Source organism: Ambystoma mexicanum, chromosome 5p (assembly GCF_040938575.1).
Source record: "Ambystoma mexicanum isolate Mex_15411 chromosome 5p, UKY_AmexF1_1, whole genome shotgun sequence".
Classification (NCBI taxonomy): domain Eukaryota; kingdom Metazoa; phylum Chordata; class Amphibia; order Caudata; family Ambystomatidae; genus Ambystoma; species Ambystoma mexicanum.
In genome coordinates, this window is record NC_090930.1 from 481147798 (window position 1) to 481171782 (window position 23985).

Here is a 23985-nt window from a genome sequence, read left to right on the forward strand (position 1 = left end):
TGCACGACGGCATCGGTGGATTCCATCAGCCTGGATGCCGTCGTGCTGGCACAGGCAGTTGCGTCGGAGGCAGCGGCAGGCTCGACGTGGGAGGCATCATGGCTCGGGGCCATCAACATCAGGGGTGCAGGCATCGGCCGGAGGGCAGGAGAACCCTGGAATGGGAGTGTCTTCCGTGTGGGAGCAGTTGGGCCAGCAGATAGGTGCGGAGCAGCAGCGGGTGAAGGAGGAACGGCTCACAATGGTCAGGGCAGAGAACTCCATGAGGAGGGCGCTGAGGCGGGCTGAGTGCCTCGAGAGTATTTGCAGGGAGTTGGAGCTGGACACTGCATTATCCCTGCGAGACTTCGGGGCCAGGGAACATGCCCGCCTCCAAGCCATTGAACAGGAGTTCGATGATGCCCTGGCCCAGGACAACAACCATTGAGCCGTCGGACTAGCCCGCTGCCCTTGTAAATAGTTATGTAGTTAGTGTTAGGTTTCCTTTGCTTTTAAATTTTTTTTGAACCTTTTGGACAATGGACCACATTTTTGTATCTAGTTTATTTATTAGGTAGTATTATTAGTTAGTTTTAATTTCTTCTGTTGGGATATGGACCCTGGATTGTTTATCTGTATATAGTTGAGTGTTGGATTTTGTTTTTTTATTTGGAATTTACCCATGGAGCAATGGTTTTCGGTTTGGATTTTCCATTGGATTTACTTTTTCGAACTGTGACTTTGGACATCTTTCCTTTGGATTATGCTTTGTGGTTTTACTTTATTTGACAGACATGCTGCTTTTGGTTTTTAATTCCCATTGTCGTTTGTTTATTTTTGATTCCATTTATGTTGCTTTTAATACATTTTCTTCATCAAACTTCAATGTGTAGTATCATCTCATTGGTTTCATGCATATCATGATATGGGGTTTGACATTCACTTACACCCATTGTGTGTATGTGAGGGACATGTGTTCATTTACATACTTGCCATTGGGGTTGTATCATGTAATTGCCATTTCTAAGTGGGTGGATGCAATACTTGGGTGGGTGTTTGGCATGTGGAGGCAGCCCATAAGGGCCAGGGATCTAGATTGTGATGACGTGTTGGCTGGGGCACATGAGTCGGGGCCTGGTGGAGGGTGCCCCTGGATGCTGGGGGTTGGGGCTGCTGGGAGACATGTGTGGCGGCATGGTGGAGGGTGCCCTGCACTGCAGGGGGTGGGGGTGCTGAGAGACATGTGTGGGGGCTGTTAGGGAGAATTCTCTGTTTAGGCTGAATTTCCCTACCTAGTGAGTCCCCCAGCAGCTTTGCTGGATTTCTGGGGTTTCTTTTTTTCTCCTGCCAAGAGTGAGACTCTTTTACCCTCACTCTTGGACATGTTGAAGTGTGTTTTCTTGGTTAAACCTTGTGTTGAATGGGCTATGGGGTCTTTTACCCCATAGGGCCTCATGTATTTTTGTGATGTGGGTTACACAGCACCCTCTGTGCCGTGACCCAGGGGTGTCCTAGGGACTCCCCAACATAGACTCCATACCCTGGGACTGACTACTGTCTCCCAGGGCATGTAAAGTCACCAAAAGACTTTGCTAGTCTTGAATCCTGAACAGAACCAGTACAAACCATCATATTGTGGACGTACTGGCTGGGGCAATTCGAGTGCCCCAGGGTCTGTTAGTCGAGGGGGCACGTCTCCGTCCCCCCTGATCGAGTTTTGGCTGGTGGCAGTGGAAACTACGTTTTATATTCGACCGCGAATATTTTCCTATGGGATTTCCCATTGTTTTAGGCTAACACATTTAATTATTTATTTACGGTAGCCTTAAACATACCGCCGGTTTATATATTTATTTTTATAACTCCGGTTGGGACTTTTTGCCAAAACTTGATGCTAAAATGGCGTTGGTGTTCGCCTCTGTAACTCTGACCCAAAGTGGAGCCCTTTGTTCCACTTTTGGCGGGCTTCTCCACAGAAGCCCTCCAAAGTGGTGCCACTCTGTCTGGGGTACTTAGGAGGGGTGGAGGGGGATTTAGGCACCCTGGACTGAGTTACCTTGGTAACTCAAGTCGCACTCCGTCCTGATTGGCCCCAGTGGTGAGCCGGTCGGCTCACCACTTAGCATGTTTGAGTGACAGCTAGGCTGGGTGAATGGGGGTTTGCTGCATAAAAGCAGGGCTTTGGGGACTGGAACTTCAGAAGTCGCCACAGGACCAAGAATCCGACGAGGGAAGAGCTGAGCCGACCTGCTTCGACGACACCACCCGGTGGAGCCCTGCTGAACCGTCTCACCACTTTTCCCGACGACCGAGGAGAACTCTTAACGGAGTGGCTCCTTCCCTTGACTGGTGGGGACAACCAGTTTTCGCCTTCTTTTCGCTTCTCGAGGTATCTCGTGGCCGCCTTGCCAGTGCCAAGCACCCCGGCAACCGGAACCCCACCACTTTTACCTCAAACCACGAAAGTCGGTACAACCCTTTAACCGGAGGACTCCGCGGCTGGTTTCTTCCCGGGCAGTGCAACGACCTTCTTCTTCTGCTCTTCAGCGAGAACTTCTTCTCCCCTGACCGACGTCGAGCCTTGCTGCCACTGCCTGGAACAACTGCCACCGCTGGAGGATCCTTTCCGCTTAAGGTACCGTGTTCCGCCTGGCTTCCCTTGCTACCGACTGTACGGGGTAGATTTAGCCCCCGGCTTTCGACCCTGGGAGTGCCTGGGACACCCTGGCTAAACTTTCTAAACCACTCTAAACTCTTTCTAACTCCTTGCAAGACTTTGAATCCCTAATAACAGTGTGATCTTGGGCACATTTTCGCTCCGGCTACTCTAAGAGTGGGCCCTGCCTAGTGACTTTTTGCTCACCTGTGACTTTGTGTTTCTTTGAGCCTATTGCAAGTGTTCTAGACCTTAGCGTGGTGTGTTTAACCCGTTTCTGTTTCTTTTTTTATCCCTTTCTTGAACCTACTAGAGTGTCATCTAACGTTAAGCACTCACCTCTGTTTAAATTATGTGATGTTAACTTAGAGTTGGCTAGATAGGAGTAAGGGTTGAAACTGCTTTTATTATAACTGTGTTTGAAGTGTTTTTACTATACTTTGCTAGAGTGTTTTCAACTTATGTGTTCTTAAAAAATAAATAACTTTATACCTTTGAAACCAAGCTCTGGTCAGTGTTTGCTTGTGCTATTGTGTCTGAGTACATATTGTGTATACTTTGCATACTGCCTAACTCTTCTTGAGGGGAGTCTGACTGCTCAGCCACAGCTACCAGGTAAATCTGGGTGGTGCGGACTGCTACCAAGTGGGTTTACTGCTATACCTGTAGTCTTAAATCTTTTGCAGTGTTCCCCAAGGGAACTGCACAGGTTTCTGCCTAACACTGGTGTACAGCGGTGGGATTTGTATTGAGTATACATTTTATTGTGCTTTAGATACCTTAGTGCAACTAACCACAAAGCTTAGCACTGTAAAAAGTAATCCTCTAACATGTCAGTTATAGAAAGCTATAGTCAAGAGTCCCTTGCAGCCAAAACTGCTGATTGTTTAAGAGTGCTCTGTAAACATAAGGATCTCCTGACTAAGGGCAAGAAAATGGAGCTGATTGAAAGATTGTTGGCTAACCAAAGTCTGGGTGATGGTTCAGAGGAACCTACCACTCCAGCAACTGTAGATGACAGTATTGAAGTTAACATGGAGCAAAATGTTGATGATTCTGAGGAAGAGTCAGAAGAGGAGGGTGAGGCTGTTGTAACTGTCCCCCCTAGGCCTCTGCCTGCTCTACCTGCTGTACCTACTGGACCTTTACCAGGTCCCACATTTAGTCCTCAGTACTTTGAACTGGAGAAAATGAAGCTAGAATTGGAGTATAAGAAACTTAATGCTCAAACTGACAAAGAATTAAGGCTAAGGGAAATGGAGCTCAAGTATGACTTAGAAATGAAGAAATTATCTGTTGAGAATGCTTCTCTCTCTGGCTCCTCTAGAAGTTCCAGTCCTAAAAGACCCCGGATGCCTAAAGAATTGGTTGGTATGTATGAGCCTAAGTTGGATGTGTTGGATTGGTTGTCTCTGTTTGAATATAATCATGGGCTCCAGAACATCACAGGAAATGACTTGCTCACCTGGTTGTTCTCTAGGCTTCCCCCTGTTGCAACTGATGTGGTAATGGAGATGGGGGAGGAGGATAGGAAGGACTATGAATGTGTGAAACTAGCTTTGATAGCTAGGTTTGGGAAAACCCCTTCCCAGTATCTTAAGAGGTTTAGGAGCCTCAAAAAGCATGATGGTACCCCTTGGGCTACCTGGGTGAATGAATGTTTGAAAAACTTAGAGGGATGGATTAAGGGTTACAAGGTGAACACTTATGAAGGTATGAAGAATTTGTTTATGTTGGAGACTATTTATGATGCCTGCTCTCCTGAGCTCAGACAACACTTGGCTGATTCCAGGGAATTGGATTCCCGGAAACTAGCTAAAGCTGCTGACTTGTGGGTTGCCAACAGGGCCACTCACAGGGATTCTGGGGTAACTCAGAAGAAGGATGGGGAGAAACAGTCTAAAAAGGACTCCAAAGAGAATTCTAATACTACAAATTCCAAAGAGGGCCCCAAACAAAACTATAAGGGTAAGCCACAGGGGAAACCAAATCAGGCTAGTGTACCTCCTGGTCCCAGACCAGAAGGAGGTCAGAACAAGCCTCCATTCCAGCGAGCCTTTGGCTCATGCTTTGTTTGTAAGGCTACTGACCATGTGAAAGGAGATCCCAGATGTAAGGGTAAACCTTCAGGGGTCCAGCTTGCCTCCTTAGCCTTCGCTCCAGAAGAGGAAGTACATATGGCAAGTGGAAACTTTCTATTACTAGCTGATGAACCCACTGGAGTCTCAGCTAGTGTTTCTTTAGTCTCTCTGGGGTTGTGGGAACAACAGAATTTAGATGTCTATAACTCTATCCCAGATAATACTAAAGAGTATTATAAGGACAGTGTCCAGGTGAATGGTCAGGAGACTCCTGCCATTAGGGACACTGGAGCCAGCATAACTGTGGTGGATGAATCATTTTTCAAGGCAGAGGATGTTGCTAAGGCACCCAAATGCCTCACCAAGTTAGCTGGTGGGCCTGTGCAGATGTGTCCCCAGTTACCAGTTCTCATCCAATGTAATGATATGGCTGTAAAAATACCTGTCAGTGTACAATGTGAAGTGCCAGGTAGGGTTCTGTTGGGTAATGACCTCAAAGCTCTTGGAGTTGTATCTCATACCCCCAGACCTCCTAGCAAAAGGTTCCAGGAACTCACAAAACCTGCAAGAGAGAAAACCCTGAGAGGGTTATCTCAGGAGATGATGACAGAAATCACTCCTCTCCCACTGGAGCAACTTACTGCAGTAACTACCCGATCAGGAGCAAAGGGGCAACCCAAGACTCCTAGGAAAAAGCCAGCAGCAAGCACTCCAGTGCTTCCAACAAGGACTTCCCCTAGGTTGTCCAAAGTTACACCTGTAACTCCACCTCCAGCTGAGGCTGAGAGGGAGGTACAACCCTGTGTGGTTGAGCTAGACTCTGAGGAAGAGCTAGAAGGAGGCCCCAACCTTATTGGAGATTTGGACCCTGAGGACCATCCTGAGCTGCAGTCTTTACTGGCAGAAGGTGGGCCTAGCAGGGCAGCTTTTCGTAAGGGGCAAAGAGAATGTCCAACTCTGGAAGGTCTCCGCCACCAAGCAGCTTCTCAAGCTGATGGGCAAGAGCCTGGGAAGTATAGGTTGCACTGGGAAGATGGCCTCTTCTACAGTGAACCCACTGAGTCTGAACCTGGAGACTACAAACGCCTTGTAGTCCCACAAGAGAACAGACAACAGTTCTTACAACTAGCCCATGAGATACCTTTGGCTGGTCACTTGAGTTTCAAGAAGACCAAGGAAAGGCTCTCACTCTACTTTTATTGGCCAAAGATGGGGGCTGAAGTAGATAGATATTGTAAGAGCTGCCATACCTGCCAGACTTCTGGTAAGGTTGGTTCCAAGAATGTGGCACCTTTAGTGCCTCTCCCAGTTGTGGGAGTCCCATTTGAGAGGGTAGGGATTGACATTGTTGGTCCCCTTGATCCTCCAACCTCCTCAGGCAACAGGTTTATACTTGTTGTAGTAGACCATGCTACTAGGTACCCTGAGGCAATTCCTATGAGGACTGTTACAGCTCCGGCTGTGGCTAAGGCCCTCCTTGGTATTTTTACCAGGGTTGGGTTTCCTAAGGAGGTAATCTCTGACAGGGGGTCAAACTTTATGTCCCACTACATGAAAGCCATGTGGAAAACCTGTGGAGTTACCTACAAGTTCTCAACCGCATACCACCCTCAGACAAACGGGTTGGTTGAAAGGTTTAACAGAACCATGAAGAGCATGATAGGTGCTTTAGAAGAACCCCTTAAGAAAAAGTGGGACCTTCTACTGCCATGCCTTCTCTTTGCTTATAGAGAAGTCCCTCAGGAGGGAGTAGGTTATTCTCCCTTTGAGCTTCTCTATGGCCATCCCGTCAGCGGTCCATTGGCCCTGATTAAGGAGGGATTGGAAGGTGCTCCTCCCCTCAAGCCAGTCAGAGTGACTGACTATGTGATAGGTCTCCGGAGGAGAATGTCACACATGATGGCAGAAGCAAGTGACAACTTGAAAGCTGGTCAAGCCCTGGTCAAACATTGGCACGACCAGAAGGCTAACATGGTTGAGTTTACTCAAGACCAGCTAGTTCTAGTTATGCTCCCAACAAGGCAGAGGGCCTTGCAAGACAAATGGATGGGACCCTTCAAGGTTGTGGGAAAACTTGGAGAGGTCAACTATCTGGTGGATCTGGGCAGACCCAGGGAAGCTCCTAGAGTCTTCCACACCAACCGACTAAAAGCATACATCTCCAGACCTGATGTAGGAGCCTTGCTTCTAGCTTCAGCTGCAGAGGAGGAAGAGAGTGAATCTCTCCCTGATCTCCTCAGAGGTGTGCCTTTAGATGAAAAAGTTGAAGGAGTCAATCTCTCTTCAGACCTGACACCTGAGCAACAAGAGGAGTGCAAATCTATGTTAAATCAGTTTGCCTCCCTGTTCTCACTATCACCAGGCTTGACCCCTTGGGGCCAGCATGAGATACTCACTGGTGACTGTCTGCCAGTCAAAAGCAGAGGATACAGAATGTCAGAACATATCAGAGCCCACATCAAAGGAGAGGTCAAGAAGATGCTTGATCTCGGGGTAATAGAGCCCTCTACTAGTCCATGGTCTAGCCCAGTTGTGTTAGTACCAAAGGCAGGATCCAAAGACTTGAGATTCTGTGTGGACTATAGAGCTCTAAATGCAGTCACCAAGACTGATGCCCACCCTTTGCCCAGGACAGATGAGTTGGTGGATAAACTTGGTGCAGCCAAGTACCTCAGCACATTTGACCTGACGTCAGGCTATTGGCAAATAGCCCTGACAGACCATGCCAAGGAGAAAACTGCATTTTCAACCCCAGTTGGCTTGTACCAGTTTAAGGTCATGCCTTTTGGACTAAAAAATGCACCTGCCACATTCCAAAGGATGGTGAACCAAGTTCTGGCTGGGATGGAAGATTTCTGCATGGCATACTTGGATGACATTGCAGTCTTCAGCCACTCCTGGGAAGAACATGTGAACCACCTAGGACATGTGTTGCAGGCTCTGGAACAGGCCCATTTGACAATCAAAGCCAGTAAGTGCCAGATTGGTCAAAGTAAAGTGGTCTACCTTGGACATGAGGTAGGAGGTGGAGAAATAAGGCCTTTGCCCAGCAAGATTGAAGCTGTGCAAAATTGGACAACACCAACTACTCAAACCCAAGTGAGAGCTTTTCTAGGCCTCACTGGATATTACAGGAATTTCATTGAGAACTATGGGACCATAGCTTCTCCACTGAATGTAATCTCCTCTCCCAAATTCCCTAAAAAGGTAAAATGGAATGAGGAGTGCAATCAGGCCTTTGAAAAACTGAAGAGAGCTCTTTTCCAAGCTCCAGTATTGAGAGCTCCTGACTACCACCAACCTTTCATTGTACAAACTGATGCTTCCAATGTAGGTATAGGTGCAGTTCTAAGCCAACTGGATGAGAAGGGTAGGGAGCACCCCATTTGCTTCATCAGTAGGAAACTGAAGGATCCTGAGACAAGGTGGGCAACTATCGAAAGAGAATGCTTTGCTATTGTGTGGGCACTGAAGAAGTTTAGGCCATGCTTGTATGGTTCTACTTTTGTTATTCAGACTGACCACCAACCCTTGAGATGGTTAATGCAAATGAAAGGGGAAAATCCAAAACTATTGAGATGGTCAATCTGCCTGCAAGGGTTTGATTTCACCATTGAGCACAGGTCAGGGTGTCACCATCAAAATGCTGATGGACTCTCTAGGATGTATATCATCGACTAGAGGTATGAGGTTCATCCAGGAGTGGATTAAATCCTCCTGTCCCTTAGTCTGGGGGGGGCGAGTGTTAGGGAGAATTCTCTGTTTAGGCTGAATTTCCCTACCTAGTGAGTCCCCCAGCAGCTTTGCTGGATTTCTGGGGTTTCTTTTTTTCTCCTGCCAAGAGTGAGACTCTTTTACCCTCACTCTTGGACATGTTGAAGTGTGTTTTCTTGGTTAAACCTTGTGTTGAATGGGCTATGCGGTCTTTTACCCCATAGGGCCTCATGTATTTTTGTGATGTGGGTTACACAGCACCCTCTGTGCCGTGACCCAGGGGTGTCCTAGGGACTCCCCAACATAGACTCCATACCCTGGGACTGACTACTGTCTCCCAGGGCATGTAAAGTCACCAAAAGACTTTGCTAGTCTTAAATCCTGAACAGAACCAGTACAAACCATCATATTGTGGACGTACTGGCTGGGGCAATTCGATTGCCCCAGGGTCTGTTAGTCGAGGGGGCACGTCTCCGTCCCCCCTGATCGAGTTTTGGCTGGTGGCAGTGGAAACTACGTTTTATATTCGACCGCGAATATTTTCCTATGGGATTTCCCATTGTTTTAGGCTAACACATTTAATTATTTATTTACGGTAGCCTTAAACATACCGCCGGTTTATATATTTATTTTTATAACTCCGGTTGGGACTTTTTGCCAAAACTTGATGCTAAAATGGCGTTGGTGTTCGCCTCTGTAACTCTGACCCAAAGTGGAGCCCTTTGTTCCACTTTTGGCGGGCTTCTCCACAGAAGCCCTCCAAAGTGGTGCCACTCTGTCTGGGGTACTTAGGAGGGGTGGAGGGGGATTTAGGCACCCTGGACTGAGTTACCTTGGTAACTCAAGTCGCACTCCGTCCTGATTGGCCCCAGTGGTGAGCCGGTCGGCTCACCACTTAGCATGTTTGAGTGACAGCTAGGCTGGGTGAATGGGGGTTTGCTGCATAAAAGCAGGGCTTTGGGGACTGGAACTTCAGAAGTCGCCACAGGACCAAGAATCCGACGAGGGAAGAGCTGAGCCGACCTGCTTCGACGACACCACCCGGTGGAGCCCTGCTGAACCGTCTCACCACTTTTCCCGACGACCGAGGAGAACTCTTAACGGAGTGGCTCCTTCCCTTGACTGGTGGGGACAACCAGTTTTCGCCTTCTTTTCGCTTCTCGAGGTATCTCGTGGCCGCCTTGCCAGTGCCAAGCACCCCGGCAACCGGAACCCCACCACTTTTACCTCAAACCACGAAAGTCGGTACAACCCTTTAACCGGAGGACTCCGCGGCTGGTTTCTTCCCGGGCAGTGCAACGACCTTCTTCTTCTGCTCTTCAGCGAGAACTTCTTCTCCCCTGACCGACGTCGAGCCTTGCTGCCACTGCCTGGAACAACTGCCACCGCTGGAGGATCCTTTCCGCTTAAGGTACCGTGTTCCGCCTGGCTTCCCTTGCTACCGACTGTACGGGGTAGATTTAGCCCCCGGCTTTCGACCCTGGGAGTGCCTGGGACACCCTGGCTAAACTTTCTAAACCACTCTAAACTCTTTCTAACTCCTTGCAAGACTTTGAATCCCTAATAACAGTGTGATCTTGGGCACATTTTCGCTCCGGCTACTCTAAGAGTGGGCCCTGCCTAGTGACTTTTTGCTCACCTGTGACTTTGTGTTTCTTTGAGCCTATTGCAAGTGTTCTAGACCTTAGCGTGGTGTGTTTAACCCGTTTCTGTTTCTTTTTTTATCCCTTTCTTGAACCTACTAGAGTGTCATCTAACGTTAAGCACTCACCTCTGTTTAAATTATGTGATGTTAACTTAGAGTTGGCTAGATAGGAGTAAGGGTTGAAACTGCTTTTATTATAACTGTGTTTGAAGTGTTTTTACTATACTTTGCTAGAGTGTTTTCAACTTATGTGTTCTTAAAAAATAAATAACTTTATACCTTTGAAACCAAGCTCTGGTCAGTGTTTGCTTGTGCTATTGTGTCTGAGTACATATTGTGTATACTTTGCATACTGCCTAACTCTTCTTGAGGGGAGTCTGACTGCTCAGCCACAGCTACCAGGTAAATCTGGGTGGTGCGGACTGCTACCAAGTGGGTTTACTGCTATACCTGTAGTCTTAAATCTTTTGCAGTGTTCCCCAAGGGAACTGCACAGGTTTCTGCCTAACAGGGGCCTGGTGAAGGGTGCCCCTGACTGCTGGGGGGTGGGGGTGCAGGGGGACATGAGTGGGGGCCTGGTGGACGGTGCCCCTGGATGCTGGCGGGTGGGGGTGCTGGGAGACATGTGTGGGGGCCTGGTGGAGGATGCCCTGCACTGCTGGGGGGTGGGGGTGCTGGGAGACATGTGTGGGGGCCTGGTGTAGTGTGCCCCTGGATGCTGGGGGGTGGGGGTGCTGGGAGACATGAGTGGGGGCCTGGTGGAGGGTGCCCCTGACTGCTGGGGGGTGGAGGTGCAGGGGGACATGAGTGGGGGCCTGGTGGAGGGTGCTCCTGGATGCTGGGGGGTGGGGTGCCGGGAGACATGTGTGGGTGCCTGGTGGAGGGTGCCCTGCACTGCTGGGGGGTGGGGGTGCTGGGAGACATGTGTGGGGGCCTGGTGGAGTGTGCCCCTGGATGCTGGGGGTTGGGGTGCTGGGAGACATGTGTGGGGGCATGGTGGAGGGTGCCCTGCACTGCTGGGGGGTGGGGGTGCTGGGAGACATGAGTTGGACATGAGTGGGGGCCTGGTGGAGGGTGCCCCACAGTGCTGGGGGGTGGGGGTGCAGGGGAACATGAGTTGGACATGAGTGCGGGCCTGGTGGAGGGTGCCCCTGGATGCTGGGTGGTGGGGGTGCAGGGAGACATGTGTGGGGGCCTGGTGGAGGGTGCCCCTGAATGCTGTGGGGTAGGGGTGCAGGGGGACATGAGTTGGACATGAGTGGGGGCCTGATGGCAGGTGCCCCACAGTGCTGGGGGGTGGGGGTGCTGGGAGACATTTGTGGGGGCATGGTGGAGGGTGCCCTGCACTGCTGGGGGTGGGGGTGCTGGGAGACATGTGTGGGGGCCTGGTGGAGGGTGCCCCTGGATGCTGGGGTGTGGGGGTGCTGGGAGACATGTGTGGGGGCATGGTGGAGGGTGCCCCTGGATGCTGGGGTGTGGGGGTGCTGGGAGACATGTGTGGGGGCATGGTGGAGGGTCCCCTGCACTGCTGGGGGGTGGGGGTGCTGGGAGACATGAGTGGGGGCCTGGTGGAGGGTGCCCCTGACTGCTGGGGTGTGGGGGTGCAGACGGACATGAGTTGGACATGAGTGGGTGCCTGGTGGAGGGTGCCCCTGGATGCTGGGGGGTGGGGGTGCAGGGGGACATGAGTTGGACATGAGTGGGGGCATGGTGGAGGGTGCCCTGCACTGCTGGGCGGTGGGGGTGCTGAGAGACATGTGTGGGGGCCTGGTGGAGGGTGCCGCTGACTGCTGGGTGGTGGGGGTGCAGGGGGGCATGAGTGGCGGCCTGGTGGACGGTGCCCCTGACTGTTGGGGGGTGGGGTTGCAGGGGGACATGAGTGGGGGCCTGGTGGAGGGTGCCCCTGGATGCTGGGGGGTGGGGGTGCTTGGAGACATGTGTGGGGGCCTGGTGGAGGGTGCCCTGCACTGCTGGGGGGTAGGGGTGCTGGGAGACATGTGTGGGGGCCTGGTGGAGTGTGCCCCTGGATGCTGGGGGGTGGGGGTGCTGGGAGACATGTGTGGGGGCATGGTGGAGGGTGCCCTGCACTGCTGGGGGGTGGGGGTGCTGGGAGACATAAGTTGGACATGAGTGGGGGCCAGGTGGAGGGTGCCCCACAGTGCTGGGGGGCGGGGGTGCAGGGGGACATGAGTTGGACATGAGTGGGGGCCTGGTGGAGGATGCCCCTGGATGCTGGGGGGTGGGGATTCAGGGAGACATGTGTGGGGGCCTGATGGAGGGTGCCCCACAGTGCTGGGGGGCGGGGTGCAGGGGGACATGAGTTGGACATGAGTGGGGGCCTGGTGGAGGGTGCCCCTGGATGCTGGGGGATGGGGGTGTTGGGAGACATGTGTGGGGGCATGGAGGAGGGTGCCCTGCACTGCTGGGCGGTGGGTGCAGGGGGACATGAGTGGGGGCCTGGTGGACGGTGCCCCTGACTGTTGGGGTTGTGGGGTCGCAGGGGGACATGAGTGGGGGCCTGGTGGAGGGTGCCCCTGGATGCTGGGGGGTGGAGGTGCTTGGAGACATGTGTGGGGGCATGGTGGAGTGTGCCCCTGGATGCTGGGGGGTGGGGGTGGTGGTAGACATGAGTGGGGGCATGGTGGAGGGTGCCCTGCACTGCTGGGGGATGGGGGTGCTGGGAGACATGAGTTGGACATGAGTGGGGGCCTGGTGGAGGGTGCCCCACAGAGCTGGGGGGCGGGGGTGCAGGGGGACATGAGTTGGACATGAGTGGGGGCCTGGTGGAGGGTGCCTCTGGATGCTGGGGGGTGGGGGTGCAGGGAGACATGTGTGGGGGCCTGGTGGAGGGTGCCCCTGAATGCTGTGGGGTGGGGGTGCAGGGGGACATGTGTTGGACATGAGTGGGGGCCTGCTGGCAGGTGCCCCACAGTGCTGGGGGGTGGGGGTGCTGGGAGAAATTTGTGGGGGCATGGTGGAGTGTGCCCTGCACTGCTGGGGGGTGGGGGTGCTGTGAGGCATGTGTGGGGGCATGGTGGAGGGTGCCCCTGGATGCTGGGGTGTGGGGGTGCTGGGAGACATGTGTGGGGGCATGGTGGAGGGTGCCCCTGGATGCTGGGGCGTGGGGGTGCTGGGAGACATGTGTGGAGGCATGGTGGAGGGTGCCCTGCACTGCTGGGGGGTGGGGGTGCTGGGAGGCATGAGTGGGGGCCTGGTGGAGGGTGCCCCTGACTGCTGGGGTGTGGGGGTGCAGGGGGACATGAGTTGGAAATGAGTGGGGGCCTGGTGGAGGGTGCCCCTGGATGCTGGGGGGTGGGGGTGCAGGGGGACATGAGTTGGACATGAGTGGGGTCCTGGTGGAGGGTGCCCCTGGATGCTGGGGGGTGGGGGTGCAGGGAGACATGTGTGGGGGCCGGGTGGAGGGTGCCCCTGAATGCTATGGGGTGGGGGTGCAGGGGGACATGAGTTGGACATGAGTGGGGGCCTGATGGCAGGTGCCCCACAGTGCTGGGGGGTGGGGGTGCTGGGAGACATTTGTGGGGGCATGTTGGAGGGTGCCCTGCACGGCTGGGGGGTGGGGGTGCTGGGAGACATGTGTGGGGGCCTGGTGGAGGGTTCCCCTGGATGCTGGGGTGTGGGGGTGCTGGGAGACATGTGTGGGGGCATGGTGGAGGGTGCCCCTGGATGCTGGGGGGTGGGGGTGCTGGGAGACATGTGTGGGGGCATGGTGGAGGGTGCCCTGCACTGCTGAGGGGTGGGGGTGCTGGGAGACATGAGTGGGGGCCTGGTGGAGGGTGCCCCTGACTGCTGGGGTGTGGGGGTGCAGAGGGACATGAGTTGGACATGAGTGGGTGCCTGGTGGAGGGTGCCCCTGGATGCTGGGGGGTGGGGGTGCAGGGGGACATGAGTTGGACATGAGTGGGGGCCTGGTGGAGGGTGCCCCTGGATGCTGGGGGATGGGGGTGCTGGGAGACATGTGTGGGGGCATGGTGGAGGGTGCCCTGCACTGCTGGGCGGTGGGGGTGCTGAGAGACATGCGTGGGGGCCTGGTGGAGGGTGCCCCTGACTGCTGGGTGGTGGAGGTGCAGGGGGACATGAGTGGGGGCCTGGTGGACGGTGCCCCTGACTGTTGGGGGGTGGGGTTGCAGGGGGACATGAGTGGGGGCCTTGTGGAGGGTGCCCCTGGGTGCTGGGGGGTGGGGGTGCTTGGAGACATGTGTGGGGGCCTGGTGGAGGGTGCCCTGCACTGCTGGGGGGTAGGGGTGCTGGGAGACATGTGTGGGGGCCTGGTGGAGTGTGCCCCTGGATGCTGGGGGGTGGGGGTGCTGGGAGACATGTGTGGGGGCATGGTGGAGGGTGCCCTGCACTGCTGGGGGGTGGGGGTGCTGGGAGACATGAGTTGGCATGAGTGGGGGCCTGGTGGAGGGTGCCCCACAGTGCTGGGGGGCGGGGGTTCAGGGGGACATGAGTTGGACATGAGTGGGGGCCTGGTGGAGGGTGCCCCTGGATGCTGGGGGGTGGGGGTGCAGGGAGACATGTGTGGGGGCCTGGTGGAGGGTGCCCCACAGTGCTGGGGGGCGGGGGTGCAGGGGGACATGAGTTGGACATGAGTGGGGGCCTGGTGGAGGGTGCCCCTGGATGCTGGGGGGTGGGGGTGCTGGGAGACATGTGTGGGGGCATGGTGGAGGGTGCCCCTGACTGCTGGGTGGTGGGGGTGCAGGGGGACATGAGTGGGGGCCTGGTGGACGGTGCCTCTGACTGTTGGGGAGTGGGGTTGCAGGGGGACATGAGTGGGGGCCTGGTGGAGGGTGCCCCTGGATGCTGGGGGGTGGGGGTGCTTGGAGACATGTGTGGGGGCCTGGTGGAGGGTGCCCTGCACTGCTGGCGGGTAGGGGTGCTGGGAGACATGTGTGGGGGCCTGGTGGAGTGTGCCCCTGGATGCTGGGGCGTGGGGGTGCTGGGAGACATGTGTGGGGGCATGGTGGAGGGTGCCCTGCACTGCTGGGGGGTGGGGGTGCTGGGAGACATGAGTTGGACATGAGTGGGGGCCTGCTGGCAGGTTCCCCACAGTGCTAGGGGGTGGGGGTGCTGGGAGACATTTGTGTGGGCATGGTGGTGTCATGATGCCTACCCCGGGAGCACCAGGCCAGGCCCAGCACCCCCGGGAGCAGGCATCACGCCCCCGGGTAAAAGCCCAGCGGCCCTTTATAGGGGCTCTTTGGACTCTGTCCTGGCGCCGTTGGCGCCAGGCTCATGATGGACATCAGTCCTGGCGCCATAGGCGCCAGGCTCATAACGGAAGTGTTTGGTGCACTTACCTGAAGCAGACCATGCTGCACACTCACCTGATGCAGACCATGCTGCATGAAGAACCAAGCCAAATGAGGCTTAGGAGGGAATATGTTTCTGATGGAACTATTTTGTTACTTGGGTGGGGCTGTGGAAGAATACTCACCTGGAACTTCTTCCAAGGCTATTTAAGTCACGCCCGGACAGCCACACGTGCTTCGCGTTGTTCTGCATCCCAGCAGCTGAACGCTCACCGTGTCTGCTCCTGCACCTGGACTCCAGCCACGCCCGCCTCGAACTTGGAACACCTGTAAGGAAGCAAGAGAAGAGAAAGGTGAAAACCAAGAACTTATTCAACCTTCTTACCTGCATCCGGAATCTTCACGCCAGCATTCCTGAAGGAAGACTTCCATTTAAAAGCACTGCGTTGCTCGCTGCAGCGCCGCGCTTCACTCACCTGTTCCCGAGACGCCGCCCGGCTCCATCGCGGCTCTCAGCACTGGTCGCCACATCTCTGCACCTAGGGGAGAGAAGAAGAGACAAAAGGTGAGCAAGGGAACACAAGAGGAAAGCCGAATTTTCAGCCATATTACTTACCGGCTTTTCTTGGTGAACCATTCCACTTCTCGGGTCGGCGCCGCATCTTTGGCAGGTACCGCACCCCGGCCCCTATGGGGAAAGGACAAAAGACATTACTGGGGAATTATAAAGACATTTAGAGGGGTCGGCCTCATCACTAACTCACCTGATTTTACCACTGGCAATTTAACCCCTCAACGCATCGCCTTTGTTCTGCACCTGAAATAAAGGACAGATCACAGGTTAGGAAAAACAACATAAAGGAGGCTCACACTTGAACTTTTGCATCTTCATACTTACGGCGTATCGCTCAGAAAAGTCAAGTGGATTTGCCAGCGCCATTCTGAAAACCAGTGAACTAACTGGACGAACGCGCGCCCCTGCACCAGAAGCAGGATGGAGAGTTCATCCTTCCAAACCATAAGGTGAGCTTAAACCGGGGGTTTTGGAGGAAGTCAGAGAAGAACGAAGGGGGAAAGGGGGGAGCAAGCACACTATTCAGCAGACAGTTAATCCCCTTTCTCATCTGCAGAAGGATATTCCTATGGGCCAGACAAGCAAGATTTGGAGGCCCTGTTCAATCGGTGGTCCGAATTCTGCGCATCACGCTTGAAGAGGCCACAGCAACCCAGACCAGACCAGCGCCTCCGTAGGAGCCAGGTGAGCGTTACAGAACGCGAAGCCTTCCTACAAATTCCCACCCAGGCGCTATGGAAACTTCTGAGACTGACCAGTTGGCCCAACTACTGCGGGAATTACGGGCCGAAGTACACGCCGCTTGTCAAGAGACTAATGCTCTCAGGAGGGAAGTGATTGTAACAAAGGAAAGAGCTGATGACCTGGCTAGACAGCTTTTGCAAGGTCAAGCTGGACAAACTCCTTTACCCGGTTCCGGAGGGAACCCCGCTCCTGTGCTTTCCAGTAACCCGGTGCAGATTAATCTACCTGGAAACATGCCGCTGGCCCCACCCGAACGCTTTGCTGGGGACCCCAAACGATTCCCCGTATTCATGAATCAGTGTCGTTTGCATTTCCGGTGCAGACATGGGGCCTTCCCTAATGACCAGACCAAGGTAGCCTTTGTGTTGTCATATCTCAGCGGCAGTGCTGCCGATTGGTCAGTTCCACTGGTAACTCAAGATGACCCGATTCTTCGTGATTTTCAAGGATTTCAAGCAAGCATGGAAAGGTTATTTGCTCGTCACTCCCAGGGGCAGGCTCTAGATGACAAACTTCTATCTCTGCGACAGGGCAATCAAGACCTCCTTTCCTACATTGCAACCTTTAATAGACTAATTGTGGAAACTGGGTGGCTAGAGGATAAAAGAATCACATTATTTTATCGAGGTCTACGCGGAGAACTTAAAGATGTCCTGGCCCAAGTTGTAAATCCGCCCCAAGAATGCTCAGAATATATAGACTTAGTGGTCCAATTGGATCACAGACTGCAAAACAGAAAAGCAGATCGGTCCAAGTTTGAGACCTGGGTGTTAGTCAAGACCCACGCTAACCTCAAGGGGGCTGAAGCATCTATCTGAGCCAATGCAAATCGGAGGAGTTAAATGACCTTTAACTCAAAAGGAACGTGAAAGAAGACGGCAGATGCACTTATGTCTTTATTGTGGATCCTCTGGACACTTTCTACGAGATTGCCCGGCAAGGCCGCCCAGGAAGGTGGTAGGAGCCGCTGATAAAATCCATGAAACCTCTGTATCGGGAAACGACCCCGCCCGACAAGCATAGGGGTCCGCTTGCCGAGCTTGAAAACGAACTCTCAGACCTTGCATTTCATTGTGCCAATGGTCCTCGTAGATCCGGAACAGCCTAAGCGGTTGCATGCAATAAAGGCATACATCGATAGTGGGGCTATAGGAAACTACGTAGATCGTGAATTGGTCTCCAGGATTAACCTCCCTCTGCATCCAAAAACCAGCAAAGATGTCATCACCACAGTTGATGGAACCAAAATTGCCTCGGGACCGGTAACACATTCCACAGCTGAGGTGACACTTGTAGGTCCGGACGGCCATCGGGAGGCAGTTGTGTTTGATGTAATCAAGGCTCCACAGTTTCAGGTTATTCTCGGAATCCCTTGGTTAGAGACACATAATCCTCAAATTGATTGGCGAGCGAAGAGAATAACCTTTCCGGAGTGTGCACGAACCTGCTACCCAGAAAATCTGAAGATCAGTCTAGCATCAGTAACCTCTGTCTCCATGCAACTACCTCCGGAATACCAAGACTTTCAGGACGTCTTCCAAAAGGAACAGGCCAACACGTTACCTCCTCACAGATCGTACGATTGCCAAATCGATCTGGTACCCGGTGCACAACCCCCTTGTAGCAGGATTTATGCCCTTACTGAGCCGGAGAATCTGCATTTGAGACAATATTTAGATCAATACCTAGCCAATGGTTTCATTCGCCCGTCAAAGTCTCCGGCATCCTCGGCTTTGTTCTTCGTGCCAAAAAAAGAAGGCGACCTTAAAACTTGTATCGATTACCGCGCATTGAACCAGATAACTGTTAAAAATCGTTACCCTCTGCCTTTGATCCCTGAACTCCTTGACCAGGTGAAGGACGCTTTCATATACACCAAGTTAGATCTCCGGGGGGCTTATCATCTGGTACGAGTAAAAGAAGGCGACCAATGGAAAACGGCCTTCCGTACAAAATATGGACTATTCGAATACCAGGTGATGCCTTTCGGGTTGTGCAACGCGCCTGCTGCCTTCCAATTCTTCATGAACGATGTCCTTCGGGAACTCATCGATGTCTGTGTTGTCGTGTATATCGATGACATTCTGGTGTACTCCTCTTCGGAATCAGATCACAGAAAACATGTCAGGGCCGTCCTTGAGAAATTGCGCCAGCACAAACTGTTTGCAAAGCTGGAAAAATGCGTTTTCCATACCACCGAGGTTGAGCTTCTTGGATTCATCCTGACACCTAAAGGGGTCCGAATGGACTCCCGGAAAGTGGATGCCATCCTCAAATGGCCCTCACCTAGTTCGGTGAAAGGTGTCCAAAGCATGCTTGGTTTTGCCAATTTTTATCGCAGGTTTATCCCGGAATTTTCACGGGTGGTGCAACCCATCACTGCACTCTTGCGGAAGAATAAACGTTTTGAATGGACCGAGGAAGCTGAACAGGCCTTTCAGGAATTAAAAGCTAAATTTACGTCTGCACCTATTTTGAAACACCCGCATCCTGATCTCCCATATATAGTCGAAACCGACGCATCCAGCTTAGCAATGGGAGCTGTCCTGTCTCAGAGAGACCCCGAAACCAACCAACTGCACCCCGTAGCATTTTTGTCCAGAAAGTTCTCGCCGCCGGAGATAAATTATGCAATCACCAATAAGGAATTATTAGCCATTAAGTCCGCCTTTAAGGCTTGGCGGCATTATCTTCTTGGCGCCAGGCATACCATCACCGTGATCACTGATCACCGAAATTTACAATATTTAAAAACTGCCAAGACTCAGTCTTCAAGACAGCTCCGATGGGCTTTATTCTTTGCTGAGTTCGATTTTGTAATCACTTACCGTCCCGGCTGTAAGAATGGTAAAGCGGACGCGCTATCTCCAATTGGAATGGGAGAAATGGACACAAACTCAGAACCTGTGCCGATAATTCCCGAACAAAGAATCTTGGGGATAACCACTTTACAAACCCTTGAAGACATTCAAGCACGGGTAAAACTATTCCTGGACTCTTCAGCCTTGCAGGATTGGATCAAAAGGGGGTCTGACTTTTCAATCAACGATGGCTTACCTTACTTCCAAGGACGTTTATTTTTGCCAGAAAAGGAATTGCAAGAACTGGTTATTTCCCGTCATCACGATACTCTGATGGAAGGACATCCTGGCATTGCCAAAACAGAGGAAAAAATTAAACGACAATTCTGGTGGCCGTCCTGGCGAAAGGATATTAAATCTTTTGTGATGTCCTGTGGAGTTTGCGCCCAAAACAAAGGTCAAAAAACAAAACCCGCCGGTCTTCTTCAACCCTTAGACATTCCACCAGCACCTTGGCACACCTTGTCACTAGATTTTATCACGGACCTGCCCTCTTGTAATGGATACAATACTATTCTGGTTGTGGTGGATTTATTTTCCAAGATGGCCCATTTTATTCCGTTGAAATGATTACCTTCAGCTTTTGTTCTTGCCAAGGAATTCCTCGAAAATATCATCCGTCTGCATGGATTCCCGTCCATACTAATCTCCGATCAGGGGAAGCCAGTTTATTTCTCATTTTTGGAAAAAGTGTTGTCAACTGGCACAAATCGACGTAAGACTCTCAACCAGCCACCACCCACAGACCGATGGTCAGACGGAGAGAGAACGAACCAGACCCTTGAACAATATCTACGATGTATGTTGCACCAATCGGAGGGTAATTGGAAGGATATTTTATGGGTGGCTGAATATGCATACAATAACTCGATACACTCTGGAACTGGACAGAGCCCCTTTTATACCCTATATGGACATCACCCTCGTACTTCAGACTTGGACTCACCTTTGAGCCTCGAAATGCCCGCAGTGGACCATTTTCATTCTCCGATTACTCAAGCCTTCAAGGATGCTACTGCACACTTACAACATGCGAAAGGGAAATACAAAAAGAATGCGGATCTGCATCGAAAGGAGGCGCCTCCATACCAAATAGGGGATCAAGTATGGTTGGCTACCAAACACTTATCGCTCAAGGGACCTCAGACTTTTAATCCAAGGTATTTAGGCCCTTACTCGATCAAAGCTATAATTAACCCAGTGGCAGTCAAGCTAGATCTACCAGCTAACATGCGGATTCACCCTGTTTTTCATGTGTCGCTTTTGAAACCAGTGCAACCAGGAACCAGATTAATAAAGCCACCAGAACCAATCCAGATAGATGGGGAGCCTGAATTCGAGGTGAAGAACATTTTGGACTCTAAGATCTCAAAATCAAAACTTTTCTATCTAATTGATTGGAAGGGGTACGGGCCTCAGGAAAGATCTTGGGAACCCAGCGACCACGTACATGCACCTCGGCTAGTAAAAATGTTCCATCGGAATTTCCCGAACAAACCGAAACCTCCTGAGGGAACGACCTTGGGAGGGGCCTTGGGGGGGAGTGCTGTCATGATGCCTACCCCCGGAGCACCAGCCAGGCCCAGCACCCCCGGGAGCAGGCATCACGCCCCCGGGTAAAAGCCCAGCGGCCCTTTATAGGGGCTCTTTGGACTCTGTCCTGGCGCCGTTGGCGCCAGGCTCATGTTGGACATCAGTCCTGGCGCCATAGGCGCCAGGCTCATAAGGGGAAGTGTTTGGTGCACTTACCTGAAGCAGACCATGCTGCACACTCACCTGATGCAGACCATGCTGCATGAAGAACCAAGCCAAATGAGGCTTAGGAGGGACTATGGTTCTGAAGGAACTATTTTGTTACTTGGGTGGGGCTGTGGAAGAATACTCACCTGGAACTTCTTCCAAGGCTATTTAAGCCACGCCCGGACAGCCACACGTGCTTCGCGTTGTTCTGCATCCCAGCAGCTGAACGCTCACCGTGTCTGCTCCTGCACCTGGACTCCAGCCACGCCCGCCTCGAACCTGGAACACCTGTAAGGAAGGAAGAGAAGAGAAAGGTGAAAACCAAGAACTTATTCAACCTTCTTACCTGCATCCGGAATCTTCACGCCAGCATTCCTGAAGGAAGACTTCCATTTAAAAGCACCGCGTTGCTCGCTGCAGTGCCGCGCTTCACTCACCTGTTCCCGAGACGCCGCACGGCTCCATCGCGGCTCTCAGCACCGGTCGCCACATCTCTGCACCTAGGGGAGAGAAGAAGAGACAAAAGGTGAGCAAGGGAACACAAGAGGAAAGCCGAATTTTCAGCCATATTACTTACCGGCTTTTCTTGGTGAACCATTCCACTTCTCGGGTCGGCGCCGCATCTTTGGCAGGTACCGCACCCCGGCCCCTATGGGGAAAGGACAAAAGACATTACTGGGGAATTATAAAGACATTTAGAGGGGTCGGCCTCATCACTAACTCACCTGATTTTACCACTGGCAATTTAACCCCTCAACGCATCGCCTTTGTTCTGCACCTGAAATAAAGGACAGATCACAGGTTAGGAAAAACAACATAAAGGAGGCTCACACTTGAACTTTTGCATCTTCATACTTACGGCGTATCGCTCAGAAAAGTCAAGTGGATTTGCCAGCGCCATTCTGAAAACCAGTGAACTAACTGGACGAACGCGCGCCCCTGCACCAGAAGCAGGATGGAGAGTTCATCCTTCCAAACCATAAGGTGAGCTTAAACCGGGGGTTTTGGAGGAAGTCAGAGAAGAACGAAGGGGGAAAGGGGGGAGCAAGCACACTATTCAGCAGACAGTTAATCCCCTTTCTCATCTGCAGAAGGATATTCCTATGGGCCAGACAAGCAAGATTTGGGGGCCCTGTTCAATCGGTGGTCCGAATTCTGCGCATCACGCTTGAAGAGGCCACAGCAACCCAGACCAGACCAGCGCCTCCGTAGGAGCCAGGTGAGCGTTACAGAACGCGAAGCCTTCCTACAAATTCCCACCCAGGCGCTATGGAAACTTCTGAGACTGACCAGTTGGCCCAACTACTGCGGGAATTACGGGCCGAAGTACACGCCGCTTGTCAAGAGACTAATGCTCTCAGGAGGGAAGTGATTGTAACAAAGGAAAGAGCTGATGACCTGGCTAGACAGCTTTTGCAAGGTCAAGCTGGACAAACTCCTTTACCCGGTTCCGGAGGGAACCCCGCTCCTGTGCTTTCCAGTAACCCGGTGCAGATTAATCTACCTGGAAACATGCCGCTGGCCCCACCCGAACGCTTTGCTGGGGACCCCAAACGATTCCCCGTATTCATGAATCAGTGTCGTTTGCATTTCCGGTGCAGACATGGGGCCTTCCCTAATGACCAGACCAAGGTAGCCTTTGTGTTGTCATATCTCAGCGGCAGTGCTGCCGATTGGTCAGTTCCACTGGTAACTCAAGATGACCCGATTCTTCGTGATTTTCAAGGATTTCAAGCAAGCATGGAAAGGTTATTTGCTCGTCACTCCCAGGGGCAGGCTCTAGATGACAAACTTCTATCTCTGCGACAGGGCAATCAAGACCTCCTTTCCTACATTGCAACCTTTAATAGACTAATTGTGGAAACTGGGTGGCTAGAGGATAAAAGAATCACATTATTTTATCGAGGTCTACGCGGAGAACTTAAAGATGTCCTGGCCCAAGTTGTAAATCCGCCCCAAGAATGCTCAGAATATATAGACTTAGTGGTCCAATTGGATCACAGACTGCAAAACAGAAAAGCAGATCGGTCCAAGTTTGAGACCTGGGTGTTAGTCAAGACCCACGCTAACCTCAAGGGGGCTGAAGCATCTATCTGAGCCAATGCAAATCGGAGGAGTTAAATGACCTTTAACTCAAAAGGAACGTGAAAGAAGACGGCAGATGCACTTATGTCTTTATTGTGGATCCTCTGGACACTTTCTACGAGATTGCCCGGCAAGGCCGCCCAGGAAGGTGGTAGGAGCCGCTGATAAAATCCATGAAACCTCTGTATCGGGAAACGACCCCGCCCGACAAGCATAGGGGTCCGCTTGCCGAGCTTGAAAACGAACTCTCAGACCTTGCATTTCATTGTGCCAATGGTCCTCGTAGATCCGGAACAGCCTAAGCGGTTGCATGCAATAAAGGCATACATCGATAGTGGGGCTATAGGAAACTACGTAGATCGTGAATTGGTCTCCAGGATTAACCTCCCTCTGCATCCAAAAACCAGCAAAGATGTCATCACCACAGTTGATGGAACCAAAATTGCCTCGGGACCGGTAACACATTCCACAGCTGAGGTGACACTTGTAGGTCCGGACGGCCATCGGGAGGCAGTTGTGTTTGATGTAATCAAGGCTCCACAGTTTCAGGTTATTCTCGGAATCCCTTGGTTAGAGACACATAATCCTCAAATTGATTGGCGAGCGAAGAGAATAACCTTTCCGGAGTGTGCACGA